General features: G+C 37.5%; 1 protein-coding gene across 1 annotated transcript in view; it reads right to left on the bottom strand.

Moving 5' to 3' along the window:
- Positions 1-10,933, bottom strand: part of trpc5a (transient receptor potential cation channel, subfamily C, member 5a) — a 56,973-nt gene extending 46,040 nt beyond the window's left edge. The window contains 2 exon segments of the mRNA XM_028474440.1: positions 8,040-8,449; positions 10,805-10,933. The gene's annotated coding sequence lies outside the window, so the exon portion shown is untranslated.
- Between the last annotated feature and the right edge of the window lie 7,467 nt (positions 10,934-18,400).

Below are 18,400 nucleotides of genomic sequence, written 5' to 3'. Positions count from 1 at the left end.
CTTGAGTATTATTTTTTTTTTTTTGGCAAGTTTTTATTTTTACTCCTTACTTTTTGAAACAAATATCTGTACTTTACATTTAAAAACTTTGCTCATTAATTTTATGACCTTCACGGCGTAAAAAGATGCAAAATTTTGGTTGTTTGAGCTTTTTTCTGTTACACAGGTCCCTTAGTTTTATGCTTAACATTTTATTTAAAAATTGTATCTACAAAGAATACTAAATTCTCCAGATGTTCATAAAAGTTTAATTTATTTTCATGTACCAGTTTTCTACAAGTTCTTAAAAAATGAAAGATGGAATTTGCTGGTTTTCAATTAAATCCACTGTTATTTGGTCTCTTTCTCTGTCTTTCTCTTGGACTTTCTCTTTTCCTCTTGCATGACGATTTTGTCAAAACAAAGTGCCATCATTATTGATTCCGTCACGTGTGAGTAAAACTACCGTAATGAACCATATTTAAAGAGCAACTCTTTTGCTTACAGAAACTGGCAACAGATTTGCACAAAATTATGTCATAAAGACACAAGACAACTACAAATAAATACCTGAAAAATATACAAAGTGACTCCAAAAAACAGACGAAATGAGAGAAAAATATACCAAACGACAACAAAAATACACTAAACAGCAGTAGGCCTTCCATAAAAGAACAAAGATACACAAATGAGAGAAAAACATACACAAAGTAGAACCAAAATACACAAAATTAATCAAAAAATACACAAAACTGGCAGGAAAAAAGTACAATAATAACAATAATTCCATCTCAGTTTCAGAAAGTCAGTTATGTATTTTTCATCCTTTTTCAGTGATCTCTAAAAATCGGAGGCCCTAACTAATGAAACTAAAATATTTTAACTATAACCACCATTGTTGACATGTTTGGGGAGAATATGACGCATTTTTGCTCAATCTTTCAAGATATTGTTGGAAAAAAGAAATGACCGGAACATCTCTAACTGGTTTTAACATGACGATGAGTTCAATGACCTATAATAACCTCTACAGTCACACAATCTCCATCCAATCAACATCCTGGAGGTTGTTTTTTAATATGTTATTCTTTTATTTGTGCATAGTCCGCACCCTGTGTTGTATAGAAGTCCCCTTCAAAATAAAAGCCCTCCTTCAGGCCCAGGCAAACCCACAGGTTGAGAACCTGTAAAGTAGGCCACTGTAACTCTAAACAGTGATTTAAGTGTGTTCTTCCTCTCCCATCAGGAGCAACTTTAAAGCCAGGGATCAAAGAGGGAAGATAAGAAGGAAAAGGGTGAGTCAGCGCCAGAGAAAAAGCAGATATTAGGAGGGAGAGAGGAACCATGGAGGAGGACAATCCAGAGCCCGTTTCACTCTGCTAAACAAAACAATCACAGACTCAGCTCCATCCATCGTTCCGTGGAAAAGTGGAGGAGGTAAAAAATAAACCGTCGCCCACCCAGGTCAGCATAGACCCAAATATGGATTCTCATCTTTCTCTCTCTGACAGAGCAGCAACAGGAAGAGATACAAACACACTTCTGATATCAGCCTGATCCACAACCACCACTGCTCCCATTTCAGGGTTTACTGGTTCCTAGTTTACCAGCGAATAGCAAGGTTTGGATCAATGAATTCAGTGCAGAGGCAGTGATGAACACAACACCAGACATTAGACTGACCCGGACAATGCTAATCCTAATGTTCCAGATATTAGACAGACCGGCACACTGCTAATCCTAATGTTCCAGACATTAGACTGACCCGCACACTGCTAATCCTAATGTTCCCTGCACACTGCTAATCCTAATGTTCCCCGTACACTGCTAATCCTAACGTTCCAGACGTTAGACTGACCCGCACACTGCTAATCCTAACGTTCCAGACATTAGATTGACCCGCACACTGCTAATCCTAATGTTCCAGACATTAGACTGATCCGCACACTGCTAATCCTAACGTTCCAGACTTTAGACTGATCCGCACACTGCTAATCCTAACGTTCCAGACGATAGACTGATCCGCACACTGCTAATCCTAATGTTCCAGACATTAGACTGACCCGCACACTGCTAATCCTAATGTTCCCCGCACACTGCTAATCCTAACGTTCCAGATGTTAGACTGACCCGCACACTGCTAATCCTAATGTTCCAGACATTAGACTGACCCGCACACTGCTAATCCTAATGTTCCCCGCACACTGCTAATCCTAACGTTCCAGACGTTAGACTGATCCGCACACTGCTAATCCTAACGTTCCAGACGATAGACTGATCCGCACACTGCTAATCCTAATGTTCCAGACATTAGACTGACCCGCACACTGCTAATCCTAATGTTCCCCGCACACTGCTAATCCTAACGTTCCAGATGTTAGACTGACCCGCACACTGCTAATCCTAATGTTCCCCGCACACTGCTAATCCTAACGTTCCAGATGTTAGACTGACCCGCACACTGCTAATCTTAACGTTCCAGACATTAGACTGACCCGCACACTGCTAATCCTAATGTTCCCCGCACACTGCTAATCCTAACGTTCCAGATGTTAGACTAACCCACACACTGCTAATCTTAACGTTCCAGACATTAGACTGACCCGCACGCTGCTAATCCTAATGTTCCAGACGTTAGAATGACCCGAACACTGCTAATCCTAACGTTCCAGACGTTAGAATGACATGAAAACTGCTAATCCTAACGTTCCAGACGTTAGACTGACCCGCACACTGCTAATCCTAACGTTCCAGACGTTAGACTGACCCGCACACTGCTAATCCTAACGTTCCAGACGTTAGACTGACCTGCACACTGCTAATCCTAATGTTCCAGACGTTAGACTGACCCGCACACTGCTAATCCTAACGTTCCAGACGTTAGACTGACCCGCACACTGCTAATCCTAACGTTCCAGACGTTAGACTGACCCGCACACTGCTAATCCTAACGTTCCAGACGTTAGACTGACCCGCACACTGCTAATCCTAACGTTCCTGATGTTAGACTGACCCACAGTGCTAATCTTTACGATCCAGATGTTAGACCGACCCACACCCAGCTAATCCTTACGTTCCAGACGTTAGACTGACCCGCACACTGCTAATCCTAACGTTCCAGATGTTATATTGACCCACACACTGTTAATTTTATTTTTCCAGACATTAGACTGACCCACATGCTGCTAATCCCTAACAAACATGACATTAGACAGAAGCCTCAGATTAATTTTGTGTGGCCCCTAAAGTAAACACACAAAATGACATAAAAAAAAGGTACCGGTAAACATTAATACAAGAAATGACAAACACATATAAACAAAATTACTTCATAAACGCACAAGACGACTACAAATAAAAAAATATACCAAACGACAACAAAAAACCCACAAAATAGCAGTAGGCCTACCACAAAATAACAAAGACAACAAAAGCACTTAAAGCCTTTATTGTTCCTGTGTTTCTTGTTTTTACTAACTTGATTGTGTTATTAGTGCTCAGAAAGGCACTTTTACATAAATGTTATTATTATTATGGATAAAGTTGCTGATCTCCAACACTAACACCGGTGTGAATGTCACAGTAGATGACTTCCCATCATGCTCTGCTGCCACTGAACCCTGTATCCTGTATCTAAAGCATAAGTGCATTACGTGCAGGCCACGTGCACGCCCAGCAGACATCAGGTGCTCCTAATTTCCATTGAATTCATCAGAGATGGAGAGTGGAGCAGCATCAGCTGTGCTGAGGCAGAGCAGCAGAACGCAGCTGAGGCTCCAAAATAAGACCGACAAACATCTTTTCAGAGGCTCGTACCAACAGTCTGTGCAGCGTCCGGTTCTTATTCCATCCTAACACAACCGGACAGTGTTTTCCTGCTGCCACTTCACTCTTTTTTTTGCTTCGGGAAAGCCTAGTTCAAGGTGTCGGGAGTCAGTTACCGCGGCAACAGGACCAGTTATCGTGGCAACGGCCCTTTAATTGACCCAAATGAACTGAAACAGTTTGGCGAGTAGGGCCTCGGATTTTTCCAAGATCGCACAAATCGGACAGAAAATACGGAATTCACGTCCTGGAATGAAAATAGCAATACCGTTTTGTTGTTTTTCTTAAAAAATATCTTCATTTTTGTTTATTTAAGAAGCTAAATTTCAATTTGACGCTGAATATATCCTCACAAGCATGTTTTGGGACAATATCACACATTTCTATTATATTTGTCACTGTTAAACGGGTGGGTTAATGTTAGCTTTAGCACATGTAGCTAGCTGTAAATAAATATGAAATTAACGACAAAAGTTGGCTTCTTTTACCGTATTGGAGGTACCGTATTATTATCCTGTAATGAGACTTATGTTAACATTTTATTTATTCAGATAACTTTTTTCAGGAAATTTACTTTGATCCCCTGACATGTTTCACCTCTCAACTGTCAGTCTTCCACAGAAGCGTCTGCTGATCACTTTGATGCTTTCTTGACTTCCACGTAATAATTCCAGGAAGTTCATTTTCTCTATTTTTTAATAATATGGTCAGGTTTCATTTATTCAGAACTTTTTTTTTCAGAAAATTTACTTTGATCTCCTGCCATGTTTTAACTGTCAACATCAAAGCAGGTGAAACAAAGTTGTTGTGCAAACTGTGAAATAGAAAGTGACTCAGATGTTTACCAGAATTATATGATACACTTTTCTAACCTTTTTATTTGAAACGAACCAACAAAACCTTTTGTCGGGACTCTCTGAAGATGTATTAAAAACCTAAATGCCGAGCTCGTCACTCTCCATCTTTATTCATCCACAACGTACGTACGCTCCTATTTTATTATTCGCACATGGACTTCACTTTTATGTCCTGCTTTTCCAGTGCTGGATAAAACTTTACAGCTTGAATTTACTGCGAGCTGCCAGGCGTAAACGGCCGGCGTCAAGACTTGGCAGCTGCTCACATTTGGGGAGGAACGGAGAAACAAAAGAGCTGTTACGTAATATTAAAACTAATGGAGATAAACAGATGAGAAACGGCTCAGGCTCAGTGTGACCTTTAACAAAATACATCAGCAGCTGTTTTCTTTAAGATCAAGTTAACAATCCAAACATTAGCAGAGTTTTTACCAGAGGTGTATAGTAACAAAGTAAATGTACCGGTACTTCAATACGCTACTTAGGTAGTTTTTTTGATGGTTTGTACTTAAGGTTTTTTTTTTTTAATCAGCACTTTTACATCATTACTTTTATTTTTGCCACCTCGTTACAATTTAAAATATGAATAGAATTATTCTGGAATTGGCATTTCCGAGAGCACGAATAGAACAAATTCCGGTTCACGTGAGGATTGGAGGTACAGGCAGGATTGGGATTCCCGGGGTTAGGCAGAGATCAACACACTACCTCAGCAGTTACCGTTGACTAGGGTGACCTTACGTGCGCTTTTACCCGAACATGTCCTCTTTTCGCGTCTTGTCCGAACCGTCTGGATGGATTGTCTGGTTTCCTAGGTACCCTGAACGCATCTAGTGGAACACGTTAATTTCAAAGAGCATAACTCTGCTAATATTTGCTCTATCTGAGAAATTCCAACAGTTTCTGAAAGCTAAGAAGTTTGTCTCTATCAATATCTGAGACTGACACGTGATTCACTGTTGATGTTTGCTCAGGTGTTTTTTTGTTTGTTTGCTTTATCATACCAGATCTTTTTAATTTGCCTAAATGTGAAATAAAGAAAAACTTTTATGGCTGTTTTTTTTCTTTTTATGCATACTTAAAAAAACTTTACTTTTACTTGTACTTGTTTCTTTTGATACTTGAGTATTTTTTTTTCAAATGATATTTTCACAAATAAATAAATAAACAATTAAAGTTAGTTAGTTAATAAATAAATAAATAAATAAGGTAAGTAAAGTGAAAGCTAAAGGGGGAGAGAACAGAGCCCTGGAGAATGCCGCTCAGATGGATAAAGTTAGTAAATAAATACTAGTTTCTGAAAGCTAAGCAGTTGCTCCTTACAGTCAATATCAATCGATATCTGAGACAGACACTTGTTCATTATTGCTCAGGTGTTGTTTTTGTTTTGTTTGTTTTATCAAACTGCATCTTTTTCATTTACCTAAAAGTGAAATAAAGAGAACAAGGGAAAACATTTATGGCTGTTTTGCTTCTTTTTATGCATACTTTGAAAAAATACTTTACTTTTACTTGTAATATTTTTTTTCACAAGATACTTTTGATACTTAAATACATTTAATGTTTATCCTCAAGTGATTTTCTAATGGGGGACTTTCACTTTTACCAAAGTCACTTTGACTTATTGTATTTGTACTTTTACTTAATTATTCTTTTCAGGTACTTTATACACGTCTGGGTTTTACTGTTATTGGGACTGTTAAACACGTCGGATGATGAATATAAGCTTCAAGTGGTCCAAAGAATGGATTTATAAATGAGCACAGGAGGAAGCTCGTAAGGAAAGATTTACAGCCAATCAGAAGCTTTTAAAGCTGCCAACAAAACTCTGGATCGCCGGGAAAAGAAAAAAAGGTATCCATAAAGTCCACAAACAAAGAAATAAGATGGATTCAGTGGCAGTTTGGGACACAAAGCCATCAGAGTTAATCTAGTCAGATTTGTTATATTCTAGCACAGAGAGGGAAAACACAAAGTCATCAGCATAACAACGCAAACACAAGTCAACGTGTTTCAACCAATCGCATTAAAGTGGAAGCTAAAGGGGGCGAGAACAGATCCCTGGGGAACACCGCTCCGATAAATAAAAACATTAATAAATAAATAAATATGCTAAGAAACAAAGTTAGTAAGTAAATAAGGTAAGTAGGTAAATAAGTAAATAAATTAAAAAAAATAGTAAATAAATAAACAGAATGAAAATAGGAAATTACAGTATTACAAAAATCACTAAACAACAATAAATAAACTACATGGATATACATAACAATAAATAAATCAATACATAAACTGTGAAATTAAAAATGACAACACCTATTTTCTTAATTTACTTCATTTAAATAAATAAATGGGCGAACATTTTTCGGAAAAAAATATATGAAAAAATATAAAATTGGAAAATAAAATTGATTTAAAATAAAAATAAAGGAAGAGTCAAATTTAATTTAGGACGGATAACATGACTGACTAAATATGAGGTTCTTAACCTTTGGGTTGGGGCCCATTTTCAGACAAGCTGTGGGGATTGTCTGGGACCTAAAAAGAAAAATATGTTGTCCTTTTAATTTGAAAGGTATTGTATTATTGCAGCAGAGTGGAGAATTATTGATAATCCTAATATTTATACAGTTTTTGTCTCTTTTTTGTTTTTAGCTAAACTTTTGGCTAAAAACTCCTGCTAACCGTGTGTTTATTTTCCAGATATTGGGTGATTGAATGGTTGAAGTATTTGAACATTTTTCTGGGTCAGAGTTTTGGGTCCCAAAGCCAAACCAGTTATAATATATAAATAGAAAAGATGACGATAACCATAGATATAATAATATTAGGTATTGATTAGCTGTGAAATGATAAATGAAGGAAATAAAAAAGGAGCAAATGATGGATTCAAAGTCATTGTGAAAGGTTTGCTGCTTCATTGTTGAAGCGCATTTCAGTGTAATTAGTGTGTGCGTGCACGCGCACCGGCCCGGCTGAGTGCATGGTGCGCGTGCGTGCGTGCGAGACATGACATTTTACAAACAGAGGGAGGATAATAATTTTTAAAAAAAACCTGCTGGAGCTCCGTGCGTGAGCGCGCGCGCACACTGCAGCTCCGTCCGCCTGTCGGTCTTTTTAATTGTTGTTTTTCACGCGCACGCAGAAAAAGGCGCGCGTGCGCGGGCATGAGAACTCCGCAGCCTGTTTAGCGTAAAGTGGGAAAATGCGCGTGCACGATGATGTTGGTCAACAGTAGCTTGTGATGGATGGATCGTAAAACCACGCGCGTGCACGCACGGCAGTGAGTCCAGGTACAGCTGTGGGATGTGAAGCTGCACGTGCACGCCGCTAAATAACCAATCAGGTGGAGCAGAAGGAGAAAACAGCTGGTGCACTTACCTCTGCGGCATTTGGAGGTTCTCCTCCTGAGAAAAAAAAAAGAGACTCCTCCGTCCTGCGGCTCGTGATCTTCTCGCGGTATTTCCTCAGCTCAGATCGTTCGGTGCTGATGCCGATCCTCCATCCTGATGCAGGAGACCCCTCTCTCTCTCTCTCTCTCTCTCTCCTCCTCCTCCCCTCTCTCTCTCGCTCTCTCTCTCTCCCCTGAGGCGCGCGCACAGTTTGAATCCACAGGTGACTATGGACCTGGACCAGAACCTGGACCTGGACCAGGACCTGGAACCTCTCCCATCAGCAGATCTTCTAACTGTTCTTCAAAGCCGTGAAAACCAGTGAATGAGGTGCAGGTGTTGTGCACACATCGGTGACGTTTCACTTTCCCAGCGTCTGCGTGTCCACTCAGACTTTTCCTATGACGGAAAAAAACAAAACAAAACAAACATTATATTTGCTTTTGTTTTTGGAAAAGGAGAATGTTTTTTTTTTCATGCGTCCACATTAAAAAAAAGTTTTTAAATTACAAAAATAAAATAATGCTAACACGTATATAAACTCTAAAAAAAATAGGTAAATGCGTTATTTCTTAAGAAATAACAAAATTAATCTTTCATGTATGAAGCCCCAGGCATAACATGGTTTAAAAAAATAATAATAATTTGTAGTAGAGCTGCAACTAACGATTGTTTTCATAATCGGTTAATAAAATAATCAATGAATCAAATAAAATTAAAAAAAACATAAAAACACATTTTTAATTTCAGCCTCTTTATTTGTACCATTGTTAATGCAGTGGCAGGAAACCCTAAGATAGACTTCATTAGCTACATGTGTCCACACACTTGTGCAGCACACAAGTGGGCGTGCACTGCAGCTGTGCCCACTCAACGTTCTTGAAGCCAAAATACGGCGCTTAGGGGCGCTGCCATTTTGCAAATTTGACGTCATTTGGAGCCAGAGTCTGAGTTCGGCGGGAGGAGCCCTGGTAGCACGCCCCACCCATTTTGCGTACTGCCCAATCATCTGCTGTCAATCATCGTCATATATTACGTCAAATCCCGTTTTTCAACCTGAAATAACTTATTTAAAACAAATTTCACAAAAAAATAAGCACTTGAACACAATGTAGGGTGTCACCTCCGTAACATTGCTAAAATCAGATCTATCCTGTCTCAGAGCGACGCCGAAAAGCTAGTCCATGCTTTTGTTACCTCTAGACTGGATTATTGTAATTCTCTTTTAGCAGGCTGCCCGAGCAAGTCGCTTAAGACACTTCAGCTGGTTCAAAATGCTGCAGCACGTGTACTGACTAAAACTAGGAGAAGAGATCACATTACTCCTGTATTAGCCTCTCTGCATTGGCTTCCCATAAAATATAGAATAGAATTCAAGATTCTTCTTCTCACTTATAAAGCCCTAAATGGACAGGCACCAGTCTATCTCAAGGAGCTTGTAGTGCCATACAACCCCCCCAGAACACTACGCTCTCAAAATGCTGGACTACTCGTTGTTCCATTTGTCTCTAGAAGTAGTATAGGAGGAAGAGCTTTCAGTTATCAGGCCCCACTTCTCTGGAACCATCTACCAACCACGGTTCGGGGGGCAGACACCCTCTCTACCTTTAAGGTTAGGCTCAAAACATTCCTCTTTGGTAAAGCTTTTAGTTAGGAACCAGCTCATAGCTCATAATTAAGATGCAATAGGCATAGACTGCCGGGGGGGTCTGGCATGCTCGGTTGGAGAGAGGTTGGAGAGGGCGTTAAGAGAGAGGTCATTTAGGTTAGAGAGGGTCCCATTCCTCTCTCTAACACTCCCTCTATGTCTGCTTCTTCCCTTGTGTGTTTGCTCCTGTACTCCTTCTGGCTTTTGTCTTGCAGGTCCGTGGGATCCTCAGTGTGGAGTTACAGAGTCTCAACAACTCTGTCTCCACCCTTTCCTCTGCACACACCCAACACAGCATAACGTGGATGGCTGTTCATCATAGGAATGGGATCCACACAAGGTTCCTGCTGCTTAACAGAAGGTTTTCCTTGCCGCCATGATAAATTCATGTTGGGTGTGGGATACATATGTATGTGTATATACGTATATATGCATATGTGTGTATCCATAAAATGAAGAGTCCGTCCTTAAGACTGCTCTACTGTAAAGTGTCTTGAGATACCATTGGTTATGATTTGGCGCTATACAAATAAAAGATTGATTGATTGATTGATTAATAACTAATGATCACAGCAGAGTTTAGGTTTGGAATAAAAATTACATAACGAGTATTTTAACTTTACAGTTTGACCCGCAACATTGAGGAGGCGGGGTTTATGACCTATACTGCAGCCAGTCAGCAGGGGGAGCTCTAAAAATAAAAGTTTCACATCCCTTTGTCCCATCCATTCTTTTTACTGTCTATGGCGCGCACACACGCAGACACTCGTGCGCGCACACACAAACACTTGTGCGTGCACACACAAACACTTGTGTGCGCACACACAAAGCTCTGGAGGTGAATCAAACGTCTCTGCATCACTGTCATTGACATAAATCGCACGATGCAACGAATTCATAATTAAATTCGTTGCCAACACATAATAGTTGATTTTTATCGATTTTAACGATTTTTTTGTTGCAGCCTAAATTTGTGGCCACGAAATACTAACTTGTTGCCACGAAACACTAATTTACTGCCATGAAATACTAATTTATTGCCATGAAATACTAATTTATTGCCACAAAATACTAATTTGTTCACTAAAAGAAGAAAGATGCTTTACTTTAGCTGATGTTTTAACAGTCGCTGCAGATGCTTCGAACATTCCTGATGAATTCCCGCCTGTTTTTTTTACCTTCTTCGTGTTTCATCCTATGAACAAAGATCTTCCCAGAAAGCCTCTGGTGTTCTTTGGTGCTCCCAAAAAAATGCTGGAATGGAGAGAATGTGGAAGGGAGAACAGTCAGCGGTGACAAATGGACAGTGTGAGTTTACAGGTTCTCTAAACACAGCGGACAAGCTGTATGGAACATGGATAACCTGCAGGAAACAGATGTTAAACACAGCAGCAGAGAAGAGAAACAGAGAACGGATGACACAAGAACACAGCAATTAAAAGTGACAATAAGTTAGTATTATTTGGGGCTTATATATAGTCATCTTAAAGATGTAAATCCTTGTTTTAATCAGAAATAAAATGGGTTAGAAGTTACAAAACATGGTGGAAAAGGTGGTGAAATGGGATTTTAAAAACCACAGGAATGTTGTTAAAAGTCGCAAATAAATGTGGGGGGAAAATGGGTTCAAATTGAAACAATTAGTTAAAACTAAAAAATGAATCAGAATCAGCTTTATTTTGTCATTACACTTGTTATAGAGCAACGAAATTTTATTTCAGTTTCATCCAGTCCAAAGAAACATGAAAAGACAATCACATATAACATGGGAGGACAAGAACGGGATAACTGTGGGTCGCCGTATGGGCAAGGGTGAGGGGAAAAAGCAGGTTTTAAACTAAGTTCCCTATTGGGGAGGACAATTTAAAACTAGGAAAAAACCTTCTCGGCGTATATCCACCAAAAGCAAAACATAGTCACAAAGATACTCGAGAAGATAGTACGTGGGCAGTGGGGGTACGAGGTCGATCGGGGGAACGGGTTGTGGGGGTCAGGGAGGAGAAAAGAAACGATTGCCAGCCGCTATGGGGCGTGCACGTGCAGCTTCTTGTGGGCGCTTCACACGCTCCCTTATAGCTTGAAATTGGCGTTGAAATATAAACCCTTTGATTTCGGCATGACAAATGGTGAATGTGGTTAAATTGGTCAAAATCAGCATGGAAAAACAGGTTGAAAATAAAAGATAATGGGTCAAAATATGTGATATTAGGTGGAAAAGCGCTTTAAAGGATTTATAAGTGCTGACAATGTCTCAAAAGTGGAAAAAATGTGCAGAAAAGGCATTAAAATTTAATGGAGAAGTAGTAGAAATGGAGTAATGTAGCAAAAATGTATTAAAACTTGGGTATAGTTCCAGAAAAAGGGTAAAAAAATAAGCAAAAAAAAAATCTTAGTTTCTTGAAGGCATCTGATGACCCCCTCTCAGTGCCTGACCCCGAGATTGAGAACCCCTGATCTAATGTTGTCTACTGTATTATGGTATTAATATTCATAAATCAATTTCTTGAAATATAATCACTGTGTTTAAAGGAAGCTGTGTTTTTAATATTATCATTTGGTGGTTGGACACGCCCCCTGACACACTGGCATCATCACAGCCCCCCAAATATTCAACATTTAATTTGTCGTGTTTTACATTTTAAGTCAAATATTGTTTTCTATTTTTTATTGATTTGACTTAATTTAGCACTGGTTGATTTATTTAATACCAGTGTTAAAGCTCTTTCATGTTGTTTGATTCTTGTATAATTATTTGTTTTTTGCAACAACAAAAAAGCCCAAAATTATATATAATATATGTGATAATAAAGATATATTAACTACATTTTAAACAATCATTTATTTATCTTGTGTAAAGAAAGTTTTTCCAACCAAGCATCAGTATTACTAACCTTTGTCTCCATCTAGAGGTCAGTTAAATACAAACCTGGGAGTGAACTTATTAAACATTTTTAAGCTTTCTTCAAATTATTGTTGTTTGTTCTACTACAAATTTAATTTTAGACATGGTTTGTTACATTTTTGTTTTGTTTTTCCATATTTTGAAAGTTTTCATCAGGATTATTATTATTATTTACTTTTTTTAAATCGTGTCTTGTTCTTTCTGTTGTTTTAAAACACTGAAATGTGAGCATAAGTACATATAATAACGTTTAATTTGTGATTATATGGACAATTACCGACTTTACAATAGGTTAAAGACATAAATAATGACCGTCAGTGTTGGGAGTAACTAGTTGTTTTTGTAATATATTCCTTTTTGAAATAACTCAGTAGTGTAACTCATTGCAAAACGTAACTCAAGTTACATGCATATTTAATTTAAGTGCATATTTGCTTTGTTTTCTCACTGTTTGCAATTGTTTGAGGGAAAAAAAGATGATGATTATAGTTAAATTTAACGTATGGGGAACAAAAAAAAAGAGTTTTCTGCTCCTTAGACCGATGTTATTCGAACACTATCAGTGTGATATAATTAGCGTCTTATTGTAATACAAATATATTACATTTTCATCACAGTAACTAGTAATATAAATGTATTACAAGTTTAGGGTAATTTACCATTGGTAATTTGGGATCACTTCTCATTTCGATCTAAACGGCATTTTAACCCATTTGTAATTGTTTTATCTCCATAAATACTGAATAAATATCTGTATATTTGTATATGCGCTCTTTCTGTTCCCTTTAGCAATTTTTAACAACGACATTGTTTAATGTGTTTGCATTAAACTAGATTACCTACTCACCTCTCTGTGCTCGTTACTAAGCAACCAGTCATTTCCCGCCGCAGTTCATCCAGAAGGACCCAAACATTAGAAAGGCGTCCTTTGTTGTGCCTGTTGAGAAAGATACACGTTAACCTAGAGATGAAAAACTTTTATCACAGCGGGGCAACAAAAATGTGTCTGTATCTGAGGGTCACATGATCAACATTTATATCAGTGTTTATAATAATGATCAATCGGCGCAAATATTCATATTTATATTTCAATTCATCCCCGGCAAAAAGCTGTGTAACTGGTTTCCAGATGTTTATAAAAAGTTCTGCCGCCTGGCGGAATGCAGTAGGAACTAATCGCCGGTAAATAAAGCCCAATAAAACTGGAAAACAGAAACCAGGAATAAATGTTTTCTCCCTGGTAAAGATAGTAGCTCTAATGACCGGTACAATGACAAACTTGGTGATGTAGCCACAGTACGGGACCTTACTTAGCTGTCTTCAGTATGTTTACGTATGATTCCGGGGTTTACAAACATCTTTTTTTCCCCAAATTTTGGTAAATTCATGTTTTGTTTTTTGCTGTTAATTTGAGCATTTTTGCAAAACAAATGTTTTTGGAGTCATTTTGTGTATTTTTATTCAAGTTTTGTGGGTTTTGGAGTCATTTTGTGGATTTTTGTTGTCATTTTGTCCAGTTTTCTCTCATTGTGTGCATTTTTTTTTTAATTTGTGCATTTATTTTTGATACTGCACAAAGTTAGACGGAGGGCCACCAATTGCACATGTTTAATTGTTTCTTTCTTTTTATTGCTTTCGTAAAATGTAAAATATTGCGCTAATCTTTCTCTTAAAGTTCTTTTGGTGACTTTATTTATATAGTGCAAATTACCAAAACCAAGGGGCTTGAGTGTTTTGGTTTTTGTAAATTCATGTTATTATTTTTCGCTAATGTCATTTTGTGAATTTTTAAATTATTTTTTTGTGTTTTTGGAGTTGTTAAGTATCTTTGCGGCTTTGTGTGTTTTCGGAATAATTTTGTATGCTTTTGTTGTCATTTTGTGTAATTTTTTGTCCTTTTGTCTGTTTTGGGATTTATTTTTTCCTCCAATTGCCCATGTTTGTATTAAAGCAGAATTAAGTAACTTTTTCAGCTTAATAAATTCTTCTCATAGTTCATGTGAGGGTAATAAGTCTGTGACCAGACACAGGACTTGCAACTTTCCTGCCTCCAACCCGGTGGCAAGGCATACTTTACAACAGCCCAATACAAACTAATGCTAGATTATGACCAGCCCCGTGGCTGCACATGGTTGTCTACAAATTCATTTTTCTCTAACTTATATCAAGGCGGAGCCAGCAAAAAAAAGGCAGAAAAGACCTTTGTCTGAGGAACGGAGCAACTCCATGCAGTGACAGCTCAGCAGCAGCACACAGCAACCACACACACTGTCGTCACAGCAACAGGCACGCATGCACAATCACAACCCAGCGCTCCATCAGGCAGCACACACACAAATATCCATCCATCTATCTATCTATACAGCATATCCATCCATCCATTTTCAGAGCTGCTTTTTCAGCACACAAACAAATGCTGAGTTTTTACGACAGTGACATAACCAAAGAGACTTTTAGTGGGAACGCTAAACACAAGTTACTTAGTTCTGCTTTAACTGTTTCTATATTTGTATTGCTTTAGTAAAATAAAAATCACACTGCTTTAACTAAATTCCGTTAAATTCAACTTTATTTATATAACGCTAATTACAACAATAAGTCATCTCATAGTACTCATCACAAAGTAAAAAATAGTTTTTGGAAAAAAACAATAATTCCATATTAACAAGACGTAAGTTTTTATACCACAACAATAATTGTGTTTATGTTGATTGTTGTGTATGTTAATTCTAGTCAAATGTTGCACATTTTTTCTAAAAAATGTCCTTTTAAAAGTCAACAGCTGCTCCAACATTGCATTTAAATCATTTATTGGAACTCATTTTTTTACTTTCGGGCACATTTTTCTTTATTTTGTATATTGATTTTTTTTTTTGCCAGGCAGACTGTTTTGAACAAAGCTGGTTTTGAACCTTCTGTTTCAGAGTAAAACTGAGGCACTTTGTGTATGTTTTTTGTCCCACAGTCCACTTCTAGTTTCAGTGTCTCTTCCTTATTCCTTCTAATTAAATGTGTCGCTGCTGCTGGTTGTAATCAGGTGTTATTATCCTCTTATTTTCCGTAGCAGCGTTTAATGGCAGTGTGACACTCGCTATATCTTAATCTTCTTACTGAGACGTCCTCTGGGTTTTTACCAGCTTTAAATCCACAGCCAAGGGCAGAGGTTGGAGTTAATAGTGTTTTTAACTGTTTCCAGCTTTGCTCTGAGAGAAGAAAAGCTGCTCCCACGAGAGCAGAAGAAAAGAAAAGAAGGGATTAAAGATCAGAAACTTTGTGGATTCACAGCTTTTCTCCTTTTGATGAGAGGAAACACAAATGAGTGGATTAGCATTAGCACAAAGTCGGAGGACAAGGAAACACCAACGTAAAGGACGAGGTCGTCGACCAATCAAAGCATAGTTAACATTTCAGAGACTTAGAATACAGGTCAAACAGTTTGGACCAATAGCCCCGCCCCTTTTACCCGTTCAGCTAGCCCAGCCAAGCGCTAAGCTAACAAAACATGTGGAGCGTTCGCTACATAACAAGCTAACCAAACATATTGGACCGGTTGCTATATGCTAACCAGACCAAACATGTGGGACTGGCCGCTACATACTAAGCTAACCAAACGCATAGGACTAGTTGCTACATGCTAAGCTATCTACGTGCTAAGCTAACCAAACATGTGGGACTGGTCGTTACAAGCTAAGCGAACCCAGCATGTGGGACTGGTTGCTACATGCTAAGGTAAGAAAACATATGGGACTGGTTGCTATGTGCTAAACTAACCAAAAATGTTGGATTGGCTGCTACATGCTAAGCTAACCAAATATGTGGGACTGGTCGCTTCATGTTAAGGTAACCAACCATGTGGAACTGGTCGCTACATGCTAAGGTAACAAAACAAATGGGACAGGTTGCTATGTGCTAAACTAACCAAATATGTGGGATTGGCTGCTACATGCTAAGCTAGCCAAATATGTGGGACTGGTCGCTACATGCAAAGCTAACAAAACATATGGGACTGGTTGTTAAGTGCTAAGCTAACCAAACATGTTGGAAAAGTCGCTACATGTTAAGCTAACAAAGCATGTGGAACTGGTCGCTACATGCTAAGGTAACAAAACATATGGGACTGGTTGCTATGTGCTAAACTAACCAAATATGTGGGATTGGCTGCTACATGCTAAGCTATCTAAACAAGTGGTACTGGTCACTACGAGCTAAGCTAAACAAACATGTGGGAGTGGTCGCTACGTGCTAAGCTAACATCCTTGTTTTATATGAATGTGCGTGTCATAGAAAGAGGACACACAAAAGCATCTTGACCACACACACACACAGAGCTGCAGGCCGTTGCACTCCTAACCTACTTTGGGACGTCGTGACTCTAAAAGCGCTCACTCACCGTGAAATTCAGATTCTTCTGAGGCAAACGCTGAAGTTTGATTAAAACCTGCAGAAAAACATGATTAATAACCAACAAATAAACATAATATTTAATACTATTAGTGATCAGGAGCAACAAACACTGTATCGAACCTAAGATTTGTTTTTTCAGACGTCCTATTAATCTAACTTTTAACTTGCTAAAATTTGAATTAAAGTTAGAAGAGAAATAATAATCACATTTGTTTAAAAATATTCTTTAAAATAAAATAATTTGATTGAAAACAAAACGTTAAGGAGCACTAAGATGTTTCAACAAAATGGCTTTAAAAGGTTAAAAATAAAAATCTAAATGTATTTTGAAAATACAAATAATTAGTTCAGAAATGTTGATTTATTCCTAATTACATTACATTTAAATGAATTAATACAACAGAATATATTTATAATAATTTACAGAAGCAGATTAGGGTACATTTTGATAAAGAATTGATGGTGAATTTTTGGCAAATCAAGAACAAAGTCGAAATTTGCTGTATGGAAGCAGATTAGGGCCAGTTTGGACTGTTGTCTATGGTGGATTGGCCTTTGTCAGCTTCCGTAGATTTGACTTTTATACGCAAACCTTTGATTTCATCACCATATTGTATTTTAAGTTCATTTTCAAAATTTTAACTTTAATTCCGACTTTAAAATAATAATATAAATTTCAACTTTATTCTCGAAATTTCCGTTTAAATCTTGACATTTCGACTTTATTCTTGATTTGCCCAAAAATATTTTCTCCATCAATTTTTAAAAAAAAAAGAAAAAAGTTTTGCCCCTAATCTGCTTCTGTAACAAATAATAAATAAAACATTAAAATTATGCTTAAAGATAAAGTCAGGACTGTTAGAATTTTAATATAGTTACCACTAAAATAAAAAAAATGTCTCACAAAATAAATGAATTGAAACACAATGTAATAATAAAAATAATTAAATAAATAAATAATAATTCGAAATAACATTTATTAAGATTTAAAGTGAAAGTTTATTTTTCAAAAGTAAATATTAGAAGAGAAATATTTCAATGATAATTAATAAATGATTCATTGATCTTTCCCTGTTGAGCCCGTTTGACAGGGTTGGGGTCAATTACATTTTTCAGTTACAATTATATTTTCAATTCCCCGTGTTTAATTACAATTCAATTACAATTACATTGACCAGCATTTTTTCCCAATTGCAAATAAATGACAATAACTTTTTATGTTCAGAAAGTCAATTACAATTACATTCTATATTACTAAAGTTCAATTACAATTAATCACATTAACTGAGCTTGACATAAATAACCTATAAAATGTTAACTGTCCTCTTGTGTTAGCTTTCTGTTAGCATCTCTAATGCTAATGGGTCCTAATCAGCTGTAAAATACACTAAAAACC

Source organism: Gouania willdenowi, chromosome 18, assembly GCF_900634775.1.
Source record: "Gouania willdenowi chromosome 18, fGouWil2.1, whole genome shotgun sequence".
Classification (NCBI taxonomy): Eukaryota; Metazoa; Chordata; class Actinopteri; order Blenniiformes; family Gobiesocidae; genus Gouania; species Gouania willdenowi.
The sequence above is the reverse complement of the archived record's forward strand: the minus strand, read 5'-3'. Positions and strand labels throughout refer to the sequence as shown.